The sequence below is a fragment of the Neovison vison genome, chromosome 8, assembly GCF_020171115.1.
Source record: "Neovison vison isolate M4711 chromosome 8, ASM_NN_V1, whole genome shotgun sequence".
Lineage (NCBI taxonomy): Eukaryota > Metazoa > Chordata > Mammalia > Carnivora > Mustelidae > Neogale > Neogale vison.
Window position 1 is genome coordinate 24,395,939 of NC_058098.1, and position 20,197 is coordinate 24,416,135.

At 43.0% G+C, this 20,197-nt stretch overlaps 1 protein-coding gene across 7 annotated transcripts in view; it reads right to left on the reverse strand.

Moving 5' to 3' along the window:
- The window catches only part of RALY (RALY heterogeneous nuclear ribonucleoprotein), an 81,453-nt gene that overhangs the window by 54,068 nt on the left and 7,188 nt on the right, over nucleotides 1-20,197 (reverse strand). For 3 of the 7 annotated variants that reach the window (XM_044263212.1, XM_044263219.1, XM_044263218.1), the window contains one exon: nucleotides 3,484-3,634. The exons of 3 other annotated variants lie outside the window; for them this stretch is intronic. The gene's annotated coding sequence lies outside the window, so the exon portion shown is untranslated. Of the gene's footprint in view, nucleotides 1-3,483; nucleotides 3,635-20,197 lie in introns of those variants that run through there. One more of the 7 variants, XM_044263215.1, reaches the window with a different exon arrangement.

Genomic DNA, 20,197 nt, shown 5'->3' on the forward strand with positions numbered 1-20,197 from the left:
CTCTACTCCCCAACAAAGACAGGTGTCAGGATGCCCAACATATCACAAAAGGAGGCCCTCAAGGGCAGCTGGTTTCTTATTGACAGGTGATGTTAGGGCTCTTGAGCCTAATCCATGTCCATGTATGAGAACATTATTTATGCCATAAATAGATGAAACTCAATCCAGGCAGTCCCTAGGCTGCCTGGAGGAATGTCCAGAAGGATACAACAGATGTGCAGGACAATCATTCTTGCCTCTGACTTTTCTGAACAGCTAATAGCACTTCTCCTTCCTTAGCTGAAGCTGTCTCCAGTTTCCCCCTCCTCCTTTCGTAGAAGTACCAACCCTGCAGAAATCATCCAGGGAGGCACCAGTAATTATTGTTTTCTTTTCTCCATGCTAATGAGACAGTTGGATGGTTCCCCTTCCCCTTCCCTAGCTGGAAGGGAGAATCTATGGCTTTATAAACTGGTAACCCACACACCAAAGCTTGGGCCAGACAGTCCTCTGCAACCTAACTGTGTAGACGCCGGCTTGGCTGGAAGTGGCCCTACCATTTTATAAAGGACAGAACAGAATGGGAAAAGGATCTGTCCAAAGTCACAGAAGGAAGTCAATTTAAGGGCCAGACTCCTACTCCCAAAGAGGACAGTTCCCACATCATCCAGATTTCCTACAATACAGAATGACTTTGGAGGTGTCCTTGGTGTAGAGCCAGGAACTGCAAGTTTCAAGTTCACATACTGGTTTTGTTTTGCTTTGTGTTTTGTTTTTACAGAAAGAGGGCACACAATAATGGGGATGGGGGGTGGAAAGGAGCACAGGGAGAGAAAGAGAAATAATCTTAAGCAGGTTCCAAAGCCAGTGTGGGGTCATGCCCAGAGCAGAACCAGACACAGGGCTCAATCTCCAACCATGACATGATGACCTGAGCAGAAATCAAGAGTCAGATGCCTAACCAACTGAGGCACACATAATGGTTTTGAATAGGTTCTTAAAAAGCAACAAAATGTTCTGTAGATATGGACTCAGCCCCAAGAATCTCAGTTCTGGGATGGAAAGGCAGGATGGAGAGATAATGCCAATGTTACCTCAAAATTAAAATCACAAGTTGATGGTCAGGCAAAAAAAAAAAAAAAGACTGGGATTCATTTCCGTTACATGAAGACTACAGGATGGGATCCAGAGTCAGCCTTAAAAATGAACTTCAGTTCTGATGACTAAAGGAGGTCCTGAGGATAGTACACTTGGACCTCAGTCTGCCAGACCAATCCTCATATGTCACAGATGAAGAAACTGAATCTAGCACTATTGGGAGCTTCAAAGAAGAGGACCTTAGGTGAAGCAGCAGGAGTAAAGGATGTTACAGCCTAGTGCTAGCCACAGCCTGCCTGGATAGCCACAGTCAGAATAAAAGAAGACAGGGTCTCTGGGAAAAGCAGCCAGCATTTACAACGGCTGCACTGAGAAGAAAATGGATCAAGTTTTTAAGCTGGAATAATGTGCAGAAACTAACAAGGGTTATTTTTTTAGCCTGAAGACCAGCTGCTGTCAGTCTCTAAAACCTCTTTCCTTTCCCTCTCAGTGTCTATCCTAGCTCTATGATTTCAGGTAGGAATCAGCAACTCCAATCCAGTCCGTGAACTAACTCTGACTCTAAGCAGGAAATATTTAAATCAGTCTTAGCTGCAACCACCATTCCCTACCTACGGGGCCTGGATATCAACGCTTCCTCCTCATTTGCTACCACAGAGTTAAAGGTGGGCTCCCCGTGGTATTCCAGGATACGGCCAGTACTGACCACCAGACTTCACCTTCTAGAGGTCACAAAGTCATGTGCCCATTCTATAAATGTGCCTAAGTCCACGTGATAACCCCTACCTTAGTCACCTGCCTAGCAACTCGGGCCCTCCAAGGACTAAAGCCTAGCTCGGAATCCAAGGCCAGATTTCCTCATCAGTGGTCATTCTCCAGAGATTACCTAGGAACGTGAACTTGCACTCGAGTCTGCTGCCCTCCCCACCCTTCAGCAGGGAAGGGACATTGGTACAGTAGAAAACAGCATGCAGATAGGCCTGGGTTTGAGCTCTGACTCTGTGACCTAAACTGCATATCCTCAGGCACTGTTCCTTAAACGCACTTCTGCATCCTCTTAGAGCTCTCATCACTATTTACCTGTCTCTGTCCTCTATCACTCTCCCCTACTGGGGAAAAAGGAATATTTGTTTCCCCATATACTCAATGAGTCAGTCACTGTCTACTGAATGATCCCCTAAAACTAAGTTCCCACTGTCTATAAGACAGAGATAACATCACCTATCTCAGAATTGTGAGATAAGGAAAAAGTCCATAAACTGCCTGGATCTACTGTATAAGGATGCCCAGGGCCAAATGTTTATCTGTACTGCCGTAGACTGCTGTAGACTGCCGTAGACTGCCGTAGACTGCCGTAGACTGCCCATGCCTTGCTCAACCTCTAGGATCACATGGACCTGAACTCCAGAGTCTGTTCCATTCTGGTAATTAGACTGGGTGCCAGTTCCTGGAACCTGCCAGTAAAAACAACTAGAGATAGGACTACTCTCCTCATGGTCAAAGGCAGTGAATTTCAAGTAGATGAAGTGTGGGAATACGCTAGTATTTTAGACTGAAAGGAAGGAGCAAACATGGGGGAGTGGGGGAAGCCTCTGCTCTGAAGTCAGGGTTCAGAGAAGAAATCTCAAATTCCAAGAAGTGGCTCAAGTCATTTGTACTGGAGCCTACAGAAGGACCAGAGACAAAGGGGATAAGGTCACACAGTAAGCTAAAGGGAAGTAAATTCAGAACCCACCCCTACAGACTCCCCATCTAGTGTTTTTTTTCTATCCTACAGGGCAGATGCACAATGTCCCAGGAAAAGGGAAGGCATGGGGGGGTTCAGTGTAGTGACAGGGAGCAACTCATAAGGCATGTCAAGTGGTACATACGCAGCTTCTGGCTGGGAGAGGTGATTGAGAAATAAATCCAGCCTTTGGTTTTACAGAGGCCTAGTATGCTCTGGAAGCTGAAGGGTAGAAGTTCAATGTGGCCAGAGTAAGTGTGAGCAGTTAAGGAAAAGGGTAAACAGAGTCCTCAAAGATCATGAGCCCCTCTGCCATGACACCAGCTGCTCTGGGTGATCAAAACCCTCTTGCCCACCCATCCCCAATTTCTCAACTATGTTGCAGATTTGAGGATATTTGTCTTTTCTACCAGAGGGCACTCAGACTTATAAACTGGAAGAGAAGCACAGAGAAGTGGCAGAATAAGAGCTCTGCACCAAGCGGAAGAATCTGAATGAGTCTTTTCTTCGTCCTATTTATCATGGTCACCGGAACTTTCAACAAGTTAGGTGATTTGTCCAAGGTCACACAGCTAATAAGGAATAAGTAATAAGCTAAAAATAAGCAATAAGCTAATAAGTAAATCGGACTTGGAATCCTATGTCCTTTTGTGACCATGGTAATTTTCAGCAAATCTGACCTTTATAAAGAGGTAGGAAGGGCTAGTGTCCTCTGCTAAATCATGCTGTCGCTTCTGGAAAGTCTCATTTGGTACCTCCGATTCATTTCAGGTCCGGTCTCTTAACGAACTTCAGTAACTGCCTTCTAACTCAGAGGCCAGCAAACTTTTTCTGTATAGGGCCAGAAAGTAAATATTTTAGGTTTTATGGGCTATAGCAGTCTCTGTAGTATTCAACTTTACCACTGTAATATGAAAACACTCATAGGAGAACAAACATGTATGACTGAACCCCAGTACAATTTTATGAAAACAAGTAGTAGATCGGATTCAGCCCACAGGCCACAGTTTGCGGATACCTGCTCTAATCAATCTACTGTCTCTAATCACCCCATCTCCCAATCCATCAAACACACTCAAATGAAAAGCCCCATACCCTCATGGATCCCCTTTGTCTACAAGATAAAAGTTTAAACTCTACCCCCACCCTCTACCATATCCTTCCCCTGCACACTATTCTCCAATCACAGCAGGCTATCACCTGGCAACTTCCTACCTTTCACTTGTTATTCCCTAACACCTGCAATGCCCTCCATTCCTCTCCCAATAATGTCTATTCAGGGACAGGTTCAAATGGCAACACCTGTGAAAAGTCCTTGTTTGCCTTACATAATTACTCATCTGTATATGGCTGTCCCTCACCCACCACTGCCTCTCCATTCCCCCACAACTGCCAGCTTCACAGGGGCAAGCACTGTGTCATATTCAACTCTGTATTCCTTGTAGTACCTAACATAGCAACCAGTGTCCACTAACTGAACAGGTTTGGCTTCTAAGCTAAAAGGAGATCACTAAAACATGGGGAACTTTGTTTCTAACAGAACCATGAAATGACTCCCAGCATCAACAGAGCCTTCAAGAGCTGCCCCCGCTCCTTTTGTGTTCCTCGGGACTGGCCAAGTAATTGGTTAAGACCAAGCATTTTGCTAGGTGGTTCTAGCCTTTGCTGAAATATGTGAAAGAGGGGATCTTTTCAAACCTCTATCCCTGACCTCAAACTGTATTCTTAATATCAGCCATAAACTGATCCCAGACCCATATTTAGCCCTAGATCAGCAGACAGCCTTCTAACAAGCACAGATCCCTGGTCCCTGAAGGTGGGGATTTCACCCAGGGAAAGGCTCAGGGCATGCAGTCCAACCTCAAATGAAGAGGAAACTCAAAAGTATGTGCTAAGAATCATCAGGAGCATCACCTCTGCAAAGGGATCTCTATGGAGTGTTAAAGGTCCTGGGCAAGCCTATAGCCCACGAGTATGGCTATCCTAGCCCGGGGAAGCTATGAGGCCAAACACTAAACTGCTGATGGGAAAAAAATGAAACAAACACACAGAAGAATTTTTCTCCTAGGCCCAGAACACAACAACATTCCATCTGGGTAAGTGAGCTTGTCACAGGCATGGGGTACTTAGCATATCTGCCATTCCAGGATTACGGCTGTCAAATTTTAATTAGGGTAATTAGAGTTAAAAATGTAATTTCATTTCAGGGGTATTTTGAACAGATTCCATTAATTTCCTTTTTTTGAAAGAACATAGAAAGGAGGGGCAGGCTGAGTGGAGCAAAGGATACTGCCATGGGAGAAGCAAAGCCATGTGCCTGGGCCAGATGAGCTTTCAAACCACTGCCTAGAACCCCAGCACACACCTCTGTAGGCTTGGCCCAGAGGACAGAGGACTGCTGCTCTTGAGTCTTCTTCCTTAGTTCTCTCCCTGAAACTCTCAGTCAGTATCTGCTGATAAATCTACCTCCCTCTCCCCACCTCCTGTTCCTGTATTATTGCCACTCAATAGCTCCTATTACAGCCCCAAGTATGGCAAGGGGCAAGGGCTTAGGACTGACAATCTGATTTGCTACATGTTAAGGAGGGCATTAATGACAATCCCTCTGTCAGGAGCTCCTGGTCACATTTTTATGGGTTTCTCTGTACTAATTCCCTAGTCTAGAGTGACCCTCCTTGCCTTGCCTGCCTCAACGCTCCCTCTTCCTTCAAAGCACAAATCAAACTTCTCTTCCCCAGGAAAGCCCACCTTCATGCCTGTAAACCCAGGATCCCTTGCGCATGCCTCCATTAAGGCATACAAAGAATACTGTGGTTGTTTCCTGTTTGACTCTGATGCTAGATCATAAGGTCTTTTCATGGCAGGAACTGGGTCTTCATATGGGAATTCTTAGCACTAGCACAAGCCCTGACACATTTGAAATACTCCATAAGTACTTATTTTGTTTTGAAGATTTTATTTATTTGACAGACAGAGATCACAAGTAGGCAAGAGAAGCAGAGGGGGCGGGGGGGGGGGTGAGCAGGCTTCCTGCTGAGCAGAGAGCCTCCATAAGTACTTATTTTGTTTTGAAGATTTTATTTGACAGATAGAGATCACAAGTAGGCAAGAGAGGTAAAAGGGGGGTGGTGAGCAGGCTTCTTGCTGAGCAGAGAGCCTGATGTGGGGCTCGATCCCAGAACCCTGGGATCATGACCTGAGACAAATGCAGAGGCTTGATCCACTGAGCTACTCAGGTACCTCTCAATAAATACTTGTTGAATGACCAACTACAGGGGCAATTTGGTCTAACCAAAACTGGTAGCTGAGCACGTTATGCCCTCAGGTACTACAATCCCTACAAACACCCAGTCATGAGTCCCATGCCCCTCCTTGCACAGGGCCAGTTCAGAAACCTGACTCTACACTCCATGCAGGAGGAGAAGTCCTCCCATTGATCCCAAATGATGATTGATCTCTCCCATTACAGCCTGCTCATTCCTTAGGGACCTTGGAAAGGAGATGAGAAAGCAAAACCAAGCAGAGAATCTCCCCCCACCCTCTTCATCAATGATTTTAAAGAATTTCCTCCAGTCTTTGAAGGGCTCCAGGGAGAGAGCCTGAGCTCCAGTTCAATCTGGAGAAAGGTAAGGGATCGCCCTGGTAGAAAACACTTCATCAGCTTGGAATCAGTGCTGCAAATGCTCAGAAATCGAATGTAGTACAATACAGAACACGCTATGTGACACAGGACAGCCAAGTCATTTCACTTCTCTGAGCTGCAGATTCCTTTTCAAACCTATCCCTGTAGGTTGTTACAGCAGGAGAAATAAACATACAAATGGGCTTTAAACCAGTATTTAACACTCAGTAGGTATTCAATAAACGATTTTTCCATCTGAAGAGGGCAGCTATACTATGTAGCATATTATGTTTAAGTTTACAGAGGTGGGGAAAACATACCAAAGGGGGATAAAAGTTAACCATTTCTCTGCTGGGGCAGCCCTGCCTGCTGGTCCCAGGGAAGAAGGCTACACCAGAATTGTGCTGACAAGTGTAACCAAAGCCATTTCATGGTAATCAGATTCTCCCTAGCTAGGAGCACTCTAACCTCCTCCCAGGATTCCCCTGGCCTGGCTGCAGGCCCATTATTGATCCATTTCTAATCAGGACTTGTGTCACTGGTTCTAACAGAAGGTCAGGGCCTAGGCTGCCTCTGCTGGTCTCTGGCCAAAGCCTGAAATGCTCTGCCCAGGGTAGACCCAGAGAGCCACCACTTCTTTGGTAGAAAAGGATACCAGAGTGAATTCATCGAAAAGCAGCATAAAATTTTAAGAGATGAAAGTGTCATTGGGACACGTGGATGGCTCAGTCGGCTAAGTGACTGCCTTCAGTTCAGATCCTGATCCCAGGGTTCTGGAACTGAGCCCCACATCAGGCTCCCTGCTCAGTGGGGAGCCTGCTTCTCCCTTCCCCTCCATCTGCCAATCCCCCTGCTTGTGCACTCTGTCAAATAAATAAAATCTAAAAAATAAATAAATAAATAATAAAATCTAAAAAATAAATAAAATCTATAAATAAAATAAAATCTATAAATAAAAAATAAATAAAATCTAAAAAAAATAATAAAAAAAAAAGCCACATTTAGGATTTACTTAAAGAAAGAAAGGAAGGAAGAGTGGGTCAGTCCTTTATGAGCAGGAGCTTTGTTACATTACAGGGGAGAAGGCAGAAGTCCAGAAAAGATAATTTGTCCAAAGTGGTTCAAAAAAGATAATGCACATGTTACTCATTTCTTTCTTCTTGATAACTGCTTCCCAACCTGGTTACACAACAAAAGACTCTGGGAACTTGTTAAAAATATAGTTATCTGGGTCCTGCCCCAGAGAACGTGATACGGAACATATGCAGTGGCTCTCTTTTCCTAAGTTATATGATCATGTTCCAATAAAAGTGAACCCTGAAATCACAGGACCAGTTTGCACCTAGGTTCAAATCTACCTTGGGTCATAATAGTGCCATTTAGAAGTAACCCTCTATTGTCCGTCCCAGCCTTCCCTCACCCCAAACGTAACAAGGTTATTCTAAGGGCTTCAGAAGTATCTGTCATAAATGGTTCAGACTTCTAATAGTCCACTAGTGTGGCTGTCAGCAAAGACATTTCAAAACTAAAATGTCTCTTATGATGAAGATTAGAAATACCCAAGGAGGGGCTATGTAAAGAATAGCGGGAGATGGTGTGGTATTAGTGTGAGACACAGAGCATCGGGAGAGGTGTCTGTGTATAGGGAAGGACTTGTGTGGGTATGTAAGGAAACTGTGGTTGGTGTCTGTGAAGCTTGCAGATACCTCCGGAACACATACAATTCTGAATAGTTAGGAAACAGTGGGATGGGGGTATTGGAGGATAAATGTGTGGGTACATGGCAAGAGGAGGGAGTAGGTAACTTGAAAATGTAAGGGAGAGAAGCAATGTCTGCACCTTTGTGACTCAATTTTGTGTCTATGTATTGCAAAGCATATGAACTTGTAGGGACAGGAGAGGGAGTATGTGTGGCCTAGACACTTGATGCATGAGAAAACAGATCCATGAGCATCTCTGACTCATCCAGCCCCAGCTTTGCCTGAAGGCTCATACCACTCAAGGGCAGGCCTGTCTGCAGAAATTTCTCATTAAAAATGACATTATGACAGCTACTAAAAAAAAGAAAAATGATAACAACACCCCCAGCATCGTGGGAGGTTAAATAAAGTCAATGCCAATAAAACACAACAGACACATAAGAAGCAATTATGCCACGATTATTTTTCAGCTTCACAAGGGGAGGTGTTTATTTAAAGTTAAATATTGTATAGCTGATTCACATCTCAACCCAAAGGACTGGATTTCCTGGGTAACTTGGGAAAGAAGGCAAGAAAGAATAAAGTAGGTAGAGAAAAGTAAAAAGTAAAGAAAATGAAAATTTTTTTAAATGGAGGAGGACTGGAAACATGAGAAGATGAAAGAAAGGGGAAAGGTTGGGAGGGAAAAAAAATTAAAAGCCAAGCAGGTTGTAAGAGATAGGAAGAAGAGAAGGAAAGAAGAAAGAAAAAAGGTAGAAAAGACAGGAAAAGACAATTTCCTTTAGGCTGGCCTAGAAACAGCACACACTCTAGCAGGAATTCTGGCTAAAGGGATGGGTGGTGTAGGTGGTGAGGCCTCATCTCTATACTTCCTCATTGTTTTTAGTCCAACCACTGCCTCCATCTGGAATGTTCTTCCCACCATCTTTGCCAAGCTTTTCAACTTCTAAATCTCCAAGGACATTTTCAAAGGCTACCAGCTTTTAGAAGCTTCCAAGATTTCTCCCAGTTAGAAGTTAGCTCTCAAGAAGTCCCATAAACTTCCACAGCAATTTGTCATATTTGACCTGTAGCATTTAACATTCAACTTTACACCAAGGTATCAGTACACATACGTTTCTGTTATTCATTCTCCCAAGTACTATTTATGCCAGGACTATTACAAAGACACAAAGGAAAAAGATAAGTAGTATACTGTTCCCTGGCCCATAAGATCTTAATTTCATGAATGAGAGCAGATTTGGGTGTGATACAACAGCAGAGTACAACTACAGAAGCAGAAGCAAAGTGTAAAGAACTCTTGCTTATGGAATGACCATGGAAAGCTTCATTGAGAAGATGGCAGTTGAAATGCTTTGAAAAAATGAACAGCAGCTTGTCTGATTAAGGGGGCAGGGAGCTGAGAGCTTTCTACTCAGAGAACAGTCAAACAACAAAGTCATTCTGAACTGAGCAGGAAGACAGGGGAACAGTGGGTGTTACCATGCTGCTGACAAAAGGCAGCATAGTAAGGTGACATGAGACTGTATGAGCCTTGCAGCCAAACCCAGAGTTGAGATTTTATCCTTTCCAACCTGGGGTGAGGTGGAGAATGGGGACAGTTTTAAAATGTTTAATCTCCTTTATTTAGTTGCCCTACTTTAGAGCAAGTCCCCTCAAAAACCCTGCAAACAGGTCCAATCCCAGGCTCTGCCTATTACAGAGGCATTATAAGAATTTCCCATGGAGGAGAAGGGCAAGCAATAGTCAGAAAAACAAGGAATAAAAGGGTGGGGATTAGGAGTTGGCGGAGGGGAGGGGGAGCGATGCACAAAGTAGGGCAGTAGGGTCAAGGAGAAAGCAGCTGGAGGAGAGGAAACAGAAGAAGCAGGAAAGCACGAGGAGAGAAAGATCTTGGCACTGAGGTTTCTTGTTGCTGAGCTGTCCTGTATATCTTTCTAGGTAGAAAAAATAAGGTCAATCTGATGCTAGTGACAGAAATAGACCCTTTGCGCTAAGACTGAACACATTACTAACCGCCACCTCAACCCTCCCTTTGCACAAAATGACAGAGTTATGCCAAGAAACGGAGTTTGCCCCAGCTCTACTAACCACCCTAAAATAGCCAAAACACCTTGCATGCCCTGAAAGTGTGTGAGGCAGAAACACCAAATAAAGGTCTGGAGTTCGACACAGGGCCTGCCCAAGACCTCAGGAAAGTTCTGCTTCCTTCCCTGGACCTCAATTTCATCCGCAAAACAAGGGTAATAAAGGTGAAGCTCTCTTAGGGGTTAAGATAGCCTATGAATTTACAGAATGTGTTTCCCACAGAGGGTGATATACAATATGGAATTTTCCTAACCTACCAAGTCATAACTTCATTCTTTCCACTCTAAGCTATGACCAGTATGAAGCCAAGGAGAAGTCAAACCCAGAATGGCAGCTGTCCCTGACACTATCATCCACTTGGCCCTGTCCAAAGTCTAGTTCCTTGCTCAGACCTGTTTATCTTCTAGGTCACAAACAGATGCTCAGGCCCAAGATGTGTTTTGTCTGACCAACATAAATTTGTTTAAAAAACCTTTCAATTAATTGCTAACATTCCAATCAGATCTTGTGTTTTTGGTTTTTGGGTTTTTTTTTTTTTGTTAAGATTTTACTTATTTCTATGACAGACAGAGATCACAACTAGGCAAGGGAGGCAGAGAGAGAAAAGGGGGAAGCAGCCTTGCTGCTGAGCAGGAAGCCCAATGCGAGGCTTGATCCCAGGACCCTGGGATCATGACCTGAGCCAAAGGGAAAGGCTTTAACCCACTGAGCCACCCAGGCACCCCAGATCTCATGTTTTTAAAAAGTTAGTTTTCTTGCTTCTCAACAATATCAGAGTTCTTAGGGCACCTGGGTGTCTCAGTTGGTTGAGCATCTGACTCTGGGTCTCGGCTCAGGTTGTGATATTGGGCTCCCAGCATCAGGCTCCTCGATCAGCAAGGAGTCTGCTGGAGATTTCTCGTCCTCCGTCCATCCCTCCCCATGTTGTGTGTGCTCTTTCTCTAAAATAAATTAATAAATTAAAAAAAAATCAGAGTTGTGGCAACCCTAGACCCCGTGGGGTAAAAGTCAAAGAGCCTACTGTAATCCTATAATTTATCTAATGCCTTCTCATCTTAAAAAAAAAAAAAAAAAAAATCCATACCAACATGATTTAATGAGTAAACTTTTCTTTTTTTTTTTTTTAAAGATTTTATTTATTTATTTGACAGAGAGAGATCACAAGTAGGCAGAGAGGCAGGCAGAGAGAGAGAGGAGGAAGCAGGCTCCCTGCTGAGCAGAGAGCCGGATGCGGGACTCGATCCCAGGACCCCGAGATCATGACCCGAGCCGAAGGCAGCGGCTCAACCCACTGAGCCACCCAGGCGGCCCTTAATGAGTAAACTTTTCAATTACCAATTATATTTACACTAATTCACCTTCAAAAAATTTGAGTACATTGATACTTCAGGAAGATATGTTTTATCCCATGATTTCATGTATCACCCAATATGCACCCATGTGTCCCATTTTGAGAAACTCCAACATAGTTTATCTACTCACTCAAAACATACTTAGGTCCTATGGTAAGGACCAGGAAAACAGTAATTAACAAGACAGGCATGGTTCTCGTCTTTGTGGAGCTCATGGCCCAGTAGGATACAATGGAAAAAAGCCATAGAGTAGGGAGCACAAAGGAACACTAAGCTAAGGATCTCAAACAGGGACCTGTCTATAAAAAGGAAAAGGTTTAATTAAGACTTTGCTGCTGAAAAGTCCTTTCCAGCTCTCAAAATTCTACTAGCATCACAAGAACTTAGCCCAATATCCTTTTTGAGTTCCTAACACTTATTAGCTTCCTCCCTTTATCTGGGAAATCATGACCAGTTGTCATGGAAATTACCATGGTGCTCCACATACAAGATGATGTTCCAGTAACTGCAAGAAGCCAAAGGGAACAGGCAACAAGAAGTCACTCAGAAAAAGTCACCTACTTTCAACACACAGGAGCTGCTGCTCATTACAGCTAGGTGGGAGAAAGACCAGGGGCTAATTCCTAAGTAAAACCAATTCTGTATTAGAGGTCATGGTTTCTTTCATGAGGCACAGGGACCCAGCTTCCATACCCCCGCCACCTCTGCCACACAAACTTCTGAGTTTTAGAGATTGCAAAAAAAATGCTAATTTTACAAGGACACGGTTCACCGAGCCTTGACTAGTTTGTTGTCCTTATGAAATCCTAAGCCAAGCCAAGAGACAGACTTACTAGCCAGTAGGGATACCAAAGTTTCTAATAAAATGAAGATAATTCATCTAGTCCCAGGGGACTAAGAAGCATGGTAACTGGGCAAAATCCCTCCAATACTACAGAGTTCCATTTAGAGTGGGGTTGGCCCAAAAGGACCAAGCAGGTAGCAAAAATAAGCACAGCTGACCGAGAGTTTTGAAGAAAAAAGTTCTAGTCTGGTGGTAAATGGCAATTGGCACTGGACTTGGGTATCGCAGAAACAAAAGGAAATGGTGAGGGCTTTGACAAACTTGAGAACAAATATGCCCTATCTAAAGAAGCCAAGCCAAGGGGCGCCCGGATGGCTCAGTGGGTTAAGCCTCTGCCTTCAACTCAGGTCATGATCTCAGGGTCCTGGGGGCAAGCCCTGCATCAGGCTCTCTGCTCAGCAGGGAGCCTGCTTCTCCCTCTCTCTCTGCTTGCTGCTCTGCCTACCTGTAATCTCTGTTTGTCAAATAAATAAATAAAATCTTTAAATAAAAATAAGTAAATATGCCAGCCAATAAGAAGATAGAATGTGAAATAAACAGAAAGAACCTAACTCTTTAACAAAAGCATTTTTGCCAAACTAAGCTGGTAATGCAGACTTACCCAAAGATGAGAAATCACATCCTTGAGCCAAAAACCAAAAAAAGCCAAGCTACAAGCTTCTTAAACATGAACAAGACAGTGCACAAGGAGTCACAATACAATGAGTCCCTGGTAGCGGGCTTAAGGAGTGAACTCTTCCATAAAACAGCAGGGTGCTATTCCCACTTCTGTGAATAGGAAAACTGTTCCAGCCCGATACTTCCTCAAAAAATCCTCCTCCCTCTTCAGGAGGAATCAGTCACCCTCATAGCCCACACCAGGATCTCTGATCTCATACAAGTTATCTCTACCGAATATCCCCAGGCTGGGGTCCAATTCAAAACAAAACATAAAAACACTGGTCAAGTCAAACAAAATATGTATGCAGGCCAGAAACACCCCAAGGGGCTGTCAGTTTGCAATCCCTGATCTAGAGGATAAGGTTCTCTGACTAGGGGCACCTCGGTGGCTCAGTGGGTTAAGTCTCTGCCTTTGGCTTGGGTCGTCATCTCAGGGTTTTGGGATCGAACCCTGCATCGGATTCTCTGCTCAGAGGGGAGCCTACTTCCCCCTCTCTCTCTCTGCCTGCCTCTATGCCTGCTTGTGATCTCGGTTAAATAAATAAATAAAATATTTTTTAAAAAAAGATCCTCTGACTAGTTCTGAACAGGAAAGATTTAGGAGTCCCCTAAGGATGCCTAACATTTGTCAGAGGAACACTGCTTTTCCAAGGAGCTATCCAGGGTCCTAGACCACTTGGCTTCTGAGCTTTAGAACCCATGATTCCACAGCCTTTGGCTTAATCAACTGCCAAAAATTTTTTTTAAATAAAGATTTAAAGATATTAGGTACCTATTACATGCAAGGCACTCGAAGGATACAAACACCATGAACCTTACTTCTCTGGACTTTTGACTTTACTACTTACAGCTGTTATGTCAGTCTGGACCCAGCGCCGACTATCTGCCGCCCAAATTACTACAGACTCAAACCACTGCTCTATATACCACATTCACTCCTATATACCATATTCACTTTAATGGCTTGGCTAGCCAGTAAAATGAAGGCTCAGCAGCTTAGTTCCCCTCAAAGAGGTATCTTTAAAAACTCTTGTCCCTGGGACGCCTGGGTGGCTCAGTTGGTTAAGCAGCTGCCTTTGGCTCAAGTCATGATCCCAGCGTTCTGGGATCGAGTCCCACATCGGGCTCCTTGCTCGGCAGGGAGCCTGCTTCTCCCTCTGCCTCTGCCTGCCATTCTGTCTGCCTGTGCTCGCTCTCTCTCCCTCTCTCTCTCTCTGATACATAAATAAAATCTTAAAAAAAAAAAAAAAAAAAAAAACTGTTGTCCCTGATTTCCACAACTCCAAGTTCCTTTTCTTTGGAAAAGAGCACACTGCCCCCATTAGGGTCAAACATCCTTGGTGTGAAGAGTACAATGCTAAATGTATGCTCTCCCCTGAATCAAGACGGCATTCCCGTGCTTTACTCCAGCATTATTCTATCACCTCCAGATTTCCTCAGCATTCCCATAAAAGCAGTAACACCTATGCCAAACAGAAAAGAAAAAAAGACTAGCTTCCCTTGAAACAGTAACTCAATCCAAGGAGGGAAGGTTTATTGCTGGAAAAACTTTGTTTCTTATTTACTAAGTCTCTCAAACTTGATTTATGAACAGGGGAGAACACAACAAAAATGGTTTTTAGAAAAAGGCACCTGGCAGCAGGGAGGAGAGCATGGCATGGAAGAGGGCAAGAAAGGATGCAGGGAGGCTAGTTAGGAAGCTCCTATAGCCTCACCATGGCCAAAACAGGCTCCATGTCTGAAACAGGGTATGGTCCTACAGTCCCTAGCTATCTGCTCACTGAAGACAGTCTTATTCATCTGAGCATCACCCTCAGCAGCTAGTAGCATGCCATCATCACATGGTAGGCACTCAAATGGTCATAGATATATAAACCACCAGTGCTGTGGAAGCTCTCAGTATACATATCAAAGAAAGAAATTAAGGCCCAGAGAACTTAAAGTGATTTGACCAAGCTCAAAGATTGGGTGAGTGGTAAAAAAGCAAAGAACACAGGCTTTGGAGGTAAGAAGGTCTGTGTTCACATCCAAGGTAGCTTGGATGTGGGCAATGGGCAAGTCACCCAACTCGATCTTTCTCAGTCTGTTTTCTCATCTGCAAAATAAGAATACCTATTTTTTTGTAGAGTTGCCATGAAGATTAAGACATTAAGATTAAGACTGCCCCCTAGATACAACCATCAATTTACAGGAAATGCAGAACACAGAAAACTCTACAAGAAAAACCCAGTTACTTCAACAAATAAAGGTAACAGAAGTGAAATTATGAATTAAGAGACTTAAGATATGTAACCACCATTTAAAATGTGTGGATCTGGGGCGCCTGGGTGGCTCAGTGGGTTAAGCCGCTGCCTTCGGCTCAGGTCATGATCTCAGGGTCCTGGGATCGAGTCCCGCATCGGGATATCTGCTCAGCAGGGAGCCTGCTTCCTCCTCTCTCTCTCTGCCTGCCTCTCTGCCTACTTGTAATCTCTCTCTGTCAAATAAATAAATAAAATCTTTAAAAAAAAATAAAATAAAATAAAAAATAAAATAAAATGTGTGGCTCTTACATGAACCCTAAGTCAAACTAAAAATAAGATCGTGACATTTATGAGATAATTGAAAATTTGAACACAATCTGGATTTTGATGGTATTAAGGAACTGTTAATTTTATAAGGTATGAAAATGGCATTGTGGTTGTGTTTCATGTTTTCTGTTTTGTAAATAAACTTTACCCCCAACCTGGGGTTGGAACTCACGACCCTGAGATCAAGAGTCACATGCTCTCCTGACTGTGCCAGCCAGATGCCCCTGTGGTTGTTTTAAAGTCATCCTTTAGGGGTGTCTGGGTGGCTCAGTCACTAAGTGTCTGCCTTTGGTTCAGGTCATGATCCCAGAGTCCTGGTATCAATCCCTGCATTGAGTTCCCTGCTCAGCAGGAAGCCTGCTTCTCCCTTTCCCACTTCCCCTGCTTGTGTTCTCTCTCTCTCGCTGTCTCTCTCCATCCAGTAAATAAATAAAATCTTTAAAAACAAAAACAAGTCATCCTTTAGAAATATACTGTGAAATATTTAAGGGCAAAATAGAATAGCTGAGATTTCCTTCAAAGCACAGGACGAGGAGAAGCAGGTAGGGGTATAAACAAAATATGATTGTGAACTGAAGCTGAGCAATGGGTGTATCATGCTACATTAACCTATTCTGTCTACTTTGTGTATGTTTAAAATTTTCCGTATTAAAAAGAACTGGTTAGGTTTAAATCCTGGCAACTCCATTTACTAGCAGTGTGATTATAGGCATATGTCTTAACCTCAGAATGTCTCAGTTTCCCAACTATATGATGACGATCAACAGAACCCACTTCTTAGGGATGGGGTGAGAATAAATGTTTTTATATATATGTATATAGACAGATTTATATATGACATAAAATTTATGTAACATGTAAATGACAGAAATTTAAACTTCAGTTTTATAATACATCATTTACAAACATCTGTATATATACAAACACACAGTTTAGCATATAGAAACTTTCAATAAACATCAGCCCTGTTAGTATGAACACATGGTACAAAGCATAGTATTCTCAACACAGTGGGTACCCAACACATGGCAGCAATTAATATGAAACACAGACTTGGGTGTAGAACCTAGGTTCAGATTTTTAGGTACTCAACTAGTCTCCTTGACAGAAAGCCGAAATACCCTCTGGTAAATGTCTCTCCAGTGGCAGCTCTAACATCCCCAGTCTCTCCAGACAAATACCCCAGGAAGTGACATAGGATCGGGACCAGACTAATGTTTAACATGGAAGTACTGCACTCTGGGAGCAGGCAGGGCCACCTATTACCACCAACCAGGTAATTTAAGGTCCATTTTCTAATATTTACTGACAGAACAAAGAGGAAAGGCTCTAAGAAATGATCAATGTTCACGCCAGCCTTCAAAGTGATTTGGTAAAAGTACAGAAAAAACACACCCAGCTAGGGTCCAACCAGCAAGATAAAAGCTGACAAAGAAATGGCAATTTTTCCCTGAGCAAATATACAAGTAATAGATGAGCTCTGAGAGACTAAGCTCTTGAGGTTTTGGCATTCCCCTCTCACCCCCTCCCCTTTCTTTTAAGAGAAGACAAACTCTCAACATAATTCAAGTATGACTGTTCACTGGATTAATTTATTCCCTGAAATGATGTAATTATGGGCAAAGAGTCATTCTTACCTTCTATCCAGTTTAAATACAAATCGGCTTGGGAACAGCAGACCTTTTCCACCTGCTCCAGAAGGCTATGAGAAGGCATCACCCACCCTTAAAGTATGAGACACATCCTCCCCACCCCCAGATCATAAGCAGGAATAGGAATGCCACTCAATTTAGTCATTCATGTGTTTCTATTCAAGATGTTCCCGTCATACAGAATGTCCTCTCTCCATCTCTACAGCCTAAAATCTCCTGTGACCAAACTTTCTGGGGAAAAAATGGGAAGAGAAATGAGAAGGGCACAGCAACTGAGAAGGGATATCTGGATGCTGCTTCTGGATAGTCTGGAAGTAGAGTCCAGACACAGAAATAATGGTTCACAATTTATAAGCATAACCAGACAGAATATTAGAATCTAAGTGGTCCCAGGTAACATATGGTCACTATCTTTTTCCTACAAAACCCAGCAAAATGCTCACACCTCCATAAATATTCCCTGGTATCACACCCCCACAAATGAAGCACTCTCTCCCTCCTCTGTAATCCCAATCCCTTTACCTCTTTATGGTACCTGAGAATTCCTAACATGGTTCTTAAAACTCATTTTTGTAACTATGCACCAACCAGCAGGACTTAAAATGAAAAATACAGACAATGCTAAGTGCTGACATGGACATGGAGCAACAGGAATTCTCTCACATACCAATGATGAGAGTGTAATCTGGTATGCCTCTGAAAACTGTTCGGCAGTAACTACTAAAGCTGAACATATGCCCACCCTGTGACTTCAGGTTGCAAAACACTAAATGCTCCCCCTGAAATTTTCCCTACCCTTTTGCCTCATCACTACCCCTGTCTAAATGCTTCCACCATTCTTTTCTCCAATCCTAGAGGTTGATTCAGACCACTCTTCCTGATCACTCCAATCCAAAGAGATCTCCCCTTCTATAGGAAACTCTGCCATTTACCCATTAACTATGACAAATGACTCATGTATTCACATATAAATTGCATCATCTTGTTTTATAATGTTCTTTTTTACGTTTAGTAACATTATCTAACTTGCTCCTCACAGTAACATTGTGAGGAAGTTAAGATATGAAATATTAACCCCATTTTTATAGATGACAAAATGGAGGTTCCAAGAGGAAAAATGACTTATTTCCATTTACCTGGCCAAATTAGTACCAAGAATAAGGGTAGACCTTGGTCTTCCAAACCAAGCTATCTATACCAAACTGCCTTACTGTTAGATACATATTCATGATAATCTTATCTCCCCAAAGAGACCATAGGTTCCCTGAAAGCAAGAATATGCTATACATGTCATCCCTCACAGCCCCAAGAAGGCACTAGGTGTGCTCCCATTTGGATGGCTGATCTCAGTATTGTCCGCAATACTTCAAGAAAAGACATAGACATATTTCCTCTTCTAGACCTCATTGGCAATGCTAAATTGTTGGGAGAAATTATGAACACAACACAGCATCCCAACAAACTTTTTTGAGTATAGGGACCAGGAAAGAGGAAGATCTTACCCTTCAAGATCAGGGTAAATTCAACAGTCCCTCCATTTCCCAAAGGCTCTGTGCTGCAAAATGTCAAAGTTGGCTGACACAGACAGTGGCAGTGGGCTTCAAGAACCACAATTTAATCACAACTCATAAGTCACAAATTGAGCAAATACCAGAAGCCACACCTCAAATAATTTACTTACACGCAAAATAGAAAACTATTTTACTTCAAAACTGAGTATAATAAAACTTAAAATAATTCAATATGAAACTTAATTTTCTTCCTTCCTAAATAAGAACCTAGACAATTATCAAATCTTTCTGGAAGCCATCCAGAGAATTGATGTGAGGAGAATAGGGGAAAGCACTAGGCAGATGTCTAGACACCCAAACCTGAAGGACAGTGTTGTCCCCTACCCTAACATTCTTCACTCTATACACTGCATGTGGGACACCTCAGCAACAGAGGATAAAGGGAGGCAAAATAAAGGTAGGGAGGGCACATCTGGGTGGCTCAGTTGTTTAAGCAGCCAGCTCTTGATTTTGGCTCAGATCATGATCTCAGAGTCCTGGGATTGAGCCCCATGCTGGGCTGTGCTCAGTGGGGAGTCTGCTTCTAGACTTTTTCTCTCCCTCTGTCCCTCCGCCTGCTTGAATGCAAGCTCTTTCTCTCTCCCACTAAAAAATAAATCTTTCTAAACACTGGAAGTCATATTCAAACAGGTCTCCTTGCCTAGTGATACATCCATCAATTCTGCTATTTCCAGTCTGAACCCTCAACCCAAATTTCAGGAGTAAGAAAGAGCTAGGATCTATTGTACTTCTCTGTCTCCCTCTCAAAATTGAAAGTAATTGAGGGCAGGAATTATGTCCTGCTAGGTGTTTATGTTCTCCATAGAGAGAACACAGCAGGTACTCCAAATTCCTAGAAATGAATAACTGAACTTTGAGATGGAAAGCAGCTACACAAGCATAATCACACTACAGCAGCGAGGTAACCTATTTGGCATGGTAACTCTACCAAGCCCCTAATTTTAGGAAGAGCTGATTTTAATTGGTGTGAAAATCAATTTAAGAGTGAGTCTTTTAAGGTTTGAAGAAAAGATATTCTTATGTTAAACTGATTCAGGCATAGCTATCATTATTATATTGACAACACTGTCGCTCAGTGCCAGATTATAGCTATCTGGAAGAACAAAGTCCCAAAGCCTTAAAATGGTCTGTGTAAGCACGGAACAACATTTGATGTCTCAATGCAACATGATCATACTTTGAGAAAGGAAACCCAGACCTAGAGAAATAATGAGTTATGAAAATGATCTTTTAAATCTACTGCTGAGCTTGCTTTCACTGGCACAAAAAATTACAAAGGAAACTAGAAAAACAGATCAACAGACACCACGCAAACAATACCTTTAACTAGGCTTA